General features: G+C 44.2%; 1 protein-coding gene across 4 annotated transcripts in view; it reads left to right on the top strand.

The window, feature by feature from the left end:
• Positions 1-2,642: 2,642 nt before the first annotated feature.
• Usp54 (ubiquitin specific peptidase 54) overlaps positions 2,643-7,122 on the top strand; it is a 101,524-nt gene continuing 97,044 nt past the window's right edge. For all 4 annotated transcript variants that reach the window (XM_038310057.1, XM_038310056.1, XM_038310055.1 and 1 more), the window contains exon 1: positions 2,643-2,698. The gene's annotated coding sequence lies outside the window, so the exon portion shown is untranslated. The remainder of the gene's footprint in view (positions 2,699-7,122) is intronic.

Below are 7,122 nucleotides of genomic sequence, written 5' to 3'. Positions count from 1 at the left end.
CTTTAACCTCAGCATGTGAGAGGCAGATGCTGGCGGTTTTCTGTGAGTTCTAGGTCAACCTGGTCTATATAGTTAATTCTGGGACAGCCAGGGGTACATATTGAGACCCTGCTCCAAAACAAAAACAACAAGCAAGCAGAAACCTAAGGGCTGCTGGGGCTGGTGAGATGGTTACTGGCTAGCTGTGTAAGCTTGGCGACCCAAGTCCCATCCTCCAGACGCACACAGTGGAAGGAGGAAGCCTGGCATAGTGTGCACACCTTTAGTCTGCTGTACTAGCTCTTGGGAGGCGGAGGCAGGCAGACCTCTTAAGTCTGAGGCTAGCTTGTTTTGCATAGTGAGTTCCAGGACATCCAGAGCTATAGAATGTGTTTCTCTCTCTAGAAAACCAAAACAAACACAGACAAAAATCTGGGAATGTCCTTTTGGTTAGGAGTTTGTGATTCTAGTGGGTTCTAGTACTCACTACCTCTTCTCTTACATAGCTTAGCTTTTGTTGTTAAATACCTAGTCTCTGAAACCTTTGAGTTAAGAATTATAAATCATATATCCATAATATTACTCCTCTGGTAGACTGCTCGTTCAATACTATAGAGACTAAGTCTATGTTGTGCAGTACTGCATTTGTTATGCCCAAATCCATGGGATCCCCACAAAAGCCAACAAAGGAGACCGAGTCCCATATGTAAAAGCAAAAAGCCTTTATTTTAATTAAGTTTGCAAACTCGGTCTCTCTGCATGTCCAACGTATTGGAATATCCAGAGAGCATCGAGCTCAATTAGAATTGGGTTTTTATAATAGTAAAGGTGGAGGTGAGGGGGTCTCTGAGGTTCAGGACCCCTGATTGGCAGACATTTGTCTAGGGGTGTCCTGGTGAGGTGTGCTGGCAGGTGATCCTATCTACAGTGATTGGAATGTCAGGTATTTCCTTTGAATGGTCTGCCCTTGGGTGGGGGTCGGGTTATCTCAGCTTGTTATCCTGCTACCAGATAAACTACTGAGACTCAGGCCTCTATTTATAATTTATAGATGGCCAGAGTTCCAGGTGATAATGGTTGGAAGTAAAGAACTTCCTTTGGGTGACTTGCCCAGACTTAGATTATCATGCCACACACTTACTAGCTGCATATAAATACTGGGCTCACCAAATGTTTCCAAACGTTACCAAAGTTGAGATGTGGCATAAATACAAAATAAATTCTTTTTTTTTTCCAGGCAGTTTTTCTGAGTAACAGCTCTGGCCTCAAACTCCGCCTCTGCCTCCTGAGTTCTGGGATTAAAGGTGTGCACTACCACCACATGGCCAAAATAAATATTTTACAAGTTTCATTTACTCATTTTTTAATATTTATTTATTATGTATACAATATTCTGTGTGTATGTCTGCAAGCCAGAAGAGGGCACCAGATCTCATTACAGATGGTTGTGAGCCACCATGTGGTTGCTGGGAATTGAACTCAGGACCTTTGGAAGAGCAGGCAATGCTCTTAACCTCTGAGCCATCTCTCCAGCCCCATTTACTCATTTTTTAATGCGTGTGGATGTTTTGGAAGTCTGTGTACTTCATGCATGCAGTATCCTCCTAGCCTGATTACAAATTCAAGTGGTTAAACATACTAGAGAAATTAATTTTCGTAATTAATTTAGTAAATATGACAAGTGGAAAATTTAAGTTGCACACTGTGGTTAGCAATATATTTGTACTAGAGAAAACTGGTTTAGACTAAAGCACCTCATGAAAACTACTCACCGGCTTCAAGAAGCAAAAAAAAAAAAAAATTTCAAATTTCTATTCTTTGTTCATTCCCTTGTGTTTCATTCTTCCCTGTTGACCAATGTTCCTAAAACCCTTTTGTTTTGGAGGCTTGCTTTATTGGTCTCAGGAGAGCAGAGCCAGCCCTGTAAGTCCGTGCTCAAGAGAGTTGCTAAGGACATGAAAGCTTTGCAAGCAACAAGGGCACTTCACACTCAGCCTAGAGTCCCCTCTGCATCCCAAGGCTAAACACCTATGGCTGCTTTTTTTTTTTTTTCATTCTTTCATCCTTGTTTGTGTGGATGTGTGTGATTTACTTCCTATTTTGGTCTCGAAAATTGATGGGGCGGGGCACCTGGGATAAACTTTCCAGAGAAGCCAAGTTTGGCGGAGGAGGATAGAAAAAGAACGAATCAAAAATTCTTGAAGGTTACGAGACGATGGGGAGCTCAACCTCGGGCCTATCTACTCCATCGCTAACAGTTCGGCAAGAAAGGAAAATGTCAGGGAAACGGAACCTGAGGTAAAAGGAATACAGTTCTCAGTCTGATGAGGACTTTGCAGAAGGCGAGCACATGCACATGCCTGAGTTTATCTCGGTGTACGGTTGGCCATATTAAGTGTCCCGGGGGGGGGGGGGGGGGGGGGGGGGGAAAAGACCACCGGCGGGCCGGCCGGCGTTCTTCGACTCCGTCAGAGCAGCTTCGTCGTCGCCCGCGTCCTAGCTCCAACTCTTTTCCAGCTAACCCTGAACCGCCCCGCCGCCGCCATCTTATACATCACTATCGCGAGACATCCTCAGCCGTCAATCCCTGAACTCATTTTCCTGCAAGTCTCTTTTTCACAGTTCTCGCCGTCGCTGAGGGAAGTATCGCGAGAGCCGGTTGCCTTGGCTCCCTGTAGCTATAGCAGCCGCGGCGGTTAAGGATGCGACTGCGGGAGCGGTGAGTGCGACACTCTCAGGGGGGCGGGGCCGACGGAAACGGGGTGCAGGGGTAGCGCTGGGGGAGGGGGTGCGGAAGGTCGGGCCTCGGGGGACCTGCATCCCGGGGTGACGTGTTGGGAGGGACAACCGTTCTGCGGGCACCGGGACCGGGCGCCTTTCTGAGCTGGGGCAGGCGTGGAGGGTTGGTGCCGCTCCGGGGGCGGGGTGGGGTTGGGCGGGGAGACCCGGGTAGAATTGGGTTCAAGAGGCGGGGAAGGAGCGGAGAGGGGTGTGTGTGTTGGGAATCGTGAGGCTCAGGAGACTCAGAACCGGATAAAAGGGACCCCGCTCCACCTAAGGCTGGTCTGGGCCAGCACCTGCGTCCTAAATGGCGTGGCGGGAAAGGTGGCGTCCCGGACCCTCCCAGCTTCCTGTTCCCCTTGCCAAAGAAATAGCCAGTAAACCAACACTCTGGACTTGCGAAAGGAGTAGTCTGGGTAAACTAGTATTAGTTGGAGAGGTTCTTTTCGACGTAAGAGACTTTGAGTAGGATAGTGAATTACTGCTGCTCTGGAATAAAGCGTGGGGTGGGGGCGGGAGAGAGAAATTCTTGAGGGGAAAAAAAAAACCTTGAGGTGTGCTTCCTCTGGACCGTTTGTGAATTGAAAAAAGGGGGTGTGTGTTCACGTTTCTTACTAAATTCATTCAAATGTAGAATTCCTTTACGATGTGCTTGTGAAATTATATATGCAGTGTAAAATCAGTAGAGATGATATGGCAAAAGAATGTACAGTATGACACTTAAACTTTTCAAAAATAGAATTTAAAACTAAGAAAGTGTTTCTGTTGCAGTAGGAGGCTGAACTCTCAATCTAGGGATAGTTTTAGTGACTTGCATATGAAATCCAGTGTTTCCATAGTATGCCCATTCAGATTACCATCTATTTGAATAGATGAGGTTTTATTTTAGGAGACAGAATGAAGTTTGAATATCTGGAAATAAAGCACCTTTCAGGAGTTAAAATTACTGAGAAAAAAAAATTACCCTCTGAATCTCAAGAACTGTTTTCTGGAGTCGAGTTTGAACTTTTTGACTAGTTAATTCATTTCTAGTGAAAATTATGGCTTCATGTCAGGGGTAAAGATAGTTTATCCACTTTGCAGAAACAGAATTATTAGACGCTTCCTAATAATTTTACAAGGGATAACTTCTTTTGGTTATGTAACTGGGTTTTTCCATATTCACAAATTCATTAATTAAAGTTGGTTTTTAAACCCTTGAGCTAGCTTAGATAGAGTCATGGAACCCACTTATTTGACGTGTATTAGAGGAAAACTTAATTTGGTGTTCATAACTGAATTTTAAGAAACAAATGCTTTTCTGGGACAAAGTAAAGCTTTGTGTGGTAGTTGAGTCAAATTTTTTTTTTTTCTGTATGAGTCGAATAACAAGCTTTCTGGAGCCCTGTCATTTGTAGGATACTGTCTAAATGGCGAGGGGAAAATTGCTTCATATATCCATTCGACAAACATTTATTGAGCCGTATTTTGTGTGAAAGACTTTAGGATGTAAATGTAAAACTTGGTCTCGGCCTTTAATTGCTTTGAACCTATGTGGGGAGAAAATAATGAGACATAATTGCAATGTATTTAATTAATTACATTAACCACAATATCCTGAGTATGAAGCAAAATTCCTTGTGTTTACATAGTTGACCAGACTAAAAGACTTTAAAATTATAAAGCATTAAGCAAAATCTAAACTTTGCTGCATAAATAAAATGTTTTCACAGGAAGAAAACGTTAGAGTGGAAATTGGAAGAGGTTTTTCTGGTCAGATGCCCCTATCCTGTCCCGTGGTATCCTCCGTTTCCCGCCCCCATGGGATTTGTAGACTGGATCTTCCTGCATCAACTTCCTGAGTTACTAAGGTTACAGATGTGTGCAGGCACCAGTTTGTAATGTAATGTCCTTTGAATGTTTTCTTTTCTGAAAAGAATAAATAGTTTAATGACTATTCTGCTGGGAAACAGAGGCCAGGCAGTAATTGTCGTATACAATCTGTGTAGCCTGCTCTTTATTTAAATAAGTTTTTTAAAAGATTTATTATGTACACAGGGTTCTGCCCAAAAGAGGGCACCAGATCTCATAGATGGTTGTGAGCCAGTGCTCTCAACCTCTGAGCCATCTCTTCAGCCCCTCCCCTCCCTCAACCTGCACAATCCTTTTTTCTTCCTGAGACAGGATCTCTCACGATGCAAGTGCCACATTGTTTTTTCTCCTTCAGTCAGCATTTCATGCAGCCCAGGCTGTCCCGGCATTTGGCCTTATCCCTCCTGACCGTCCTGACATCCTCGCACTGGGACTGCAGGCATGCATTAGCACAGCGGGCACTAATAATAATAGACAACATTCCCTGAGCTTTTTTTTTTTTTTTTTTTTTTTCTCAGACAGGCTGTCTTAGAATTCACTCTGTAGACCAGTCTGGCCTCAAGCTCACAGAGATCCGCCTGCATTTGCCTCCTGAGTGCTGGGATTAAAGGTCTGGGCCACCACCACCCAGTCTGTTGAGTTATTATTAATGTCCCAGGCATGATTTTATCTGCAACACCTTAGTTTTTCTTTTTTTTTTGCCTCATGCAAGCAGTTACCTAGGGCCTTGCACAAGCGCTCTACCTGCATAGTCTTGAATACCTGAGTTTTAAAAATAAAAACGAGTCTAAAGAGATAGCCCAGCGGTCAGGAGCACGGCACTGCACTTGTAGAGGACCTAAGTTTGGTTCTCAGTACCTACATCTGTGACTTATACCCACCTGTTACTCTAGTCCAGGGGATCTGACCCCTGTCTTGGCTTCTGCAGTCAGTCTCACACATGGCACACACTTACCTCATACATAAAATAAAAAATAGATCTGAAAATAAGGATAAGGAAGTTAAAAAAATAACTCCAGAAACAAAAGGAAGCCGAGATTCGTGGTACATCATTGTTATCCTATAATTTGGTATACAGGGACAGAATCATTGCAAGCTTGAGGCCAGCCTCGTCTACATAGTGTATTTCAGGTCAGCCAAGACTACATAAGGAGACCCCGGCTCAAAAATAAAAAAGTCCAAACGACAACAAAACATAAGGAACCTGAGGTGTCAAAATAAATGAAGTCATTAAAGATCATACAGCTGGTAAATGACAGATTAGGAATTAGTTGGAACTGATGTGACATTTTTCTTCTCTTCTCTTCTCTTTTCTTTTCTTTTTTCTTTTTTCTTTTTGGAGACAGCAGTCTTTCTCTGTGTATCAGCCCTGGTCTGTCCTGGAACTAGCTCTTGTAGACCAGGCTGTCCTCGAACTCAAAGAGATCTGCCTACCTCTGCCTCCCGAGTGCTGGGATTCAAGGCATGCACCACCACTGCCCAGCTAGCTTTATTTCTTTTTATTTTATGTGCGTTGGTGTTTTGCCCGCATGTATGTCTGTGTGAGAGTGCCAGATTCCCTGGAACTGGAGTTACAGACAGCTGTGAGCTGCCATGTGCGTGCTGGGAATGAACCAGGTCCTCTGGAAGAACAGTCAGTGCTCTCCAGCCCCATGATTCTTCTTATATTTTTTAAATAAAACTGGCATAATGGCACATTCCTATAGTCCTGGTTACTTCAGGAGTTGTGACAGGAGGATCACGTAAGCCTTGCAGTTCCAAACCAGCCTGTGCACACGCTAAGAAATCTGTCTCAAAGGAAAGAAGAAAAACTGGTCAGGTGGGCATAGTGAGTGAGGGCGCTTGCTGCTTAGCATGATGGTCTGAGTTTGGCCCTTGGGATCTACACTGTGTTGGGAGATGCCACAGAGTTATTCTCTGACCTCCACATATATATGTGGCAGAGATGTAGTCTTACCCTCCCCCGATGCTCGTGCATGTAAACACACAAAAAATAGAGAGAATCTAGAATTTGACAGTCATAGTGTTTGGCAATCATGCTTGCTTAGTATGAGAAAAGCCGAAAGTTCAAGTCCCAGTTCTGTTAACGACACGAAGAATCAACTGAATGTGGTGGCCTTTAATCCCATCACTGTGAGGCAGAGGCAGGTGGATGTCAGTGAGTTGAGGCCAACCTTATCTACTAGAGAGTTTCAGGACAGCCAAGGCTACACAGAGAGACCTTGCCTGGGGTGGGGGATAGCAGTCTTGATATTGAGGTAGGAAGAGTTGAAGTTGGAATCATCCATGAGATCAAAATTTAGTGGGGGGCTGGAGAGATGGCTCAGAGGATAAGAGCACTGACTGCTCTTCCAGAGGTCCTGAGTTCAATTCCCAGCAACCACATGGTGGCTCACAGCCATCTATAATGAGATCTGGTGCCCTCTTCTGGCAAGCATACATAGAAGGAATGTTGTATACATAATAAATAAATCTTTAAAAAAATTTAGTGGGGTGGCTGGGAGAGTATAC

This window comes from Arvicola amphibius, chromosome 13, assembly GCF_903992535.2.
Source record: "Arvicola amphibius chromosome 13, mArvAmp1.2, whole genome shotgun sequence".
NCBI classification, from domain to species: domain Eukaryota; kingdom Metazoa; phylum Chordata; class Mammalia; order Rodentia; family Cricetidae; genus Arvicola; species Arvicola amphibius.
The sequence above is the reverse complement of the archived record's forward strand: the minus strand, read 5'-3'. Positions and strand labels throughout refer to the sequence as shown.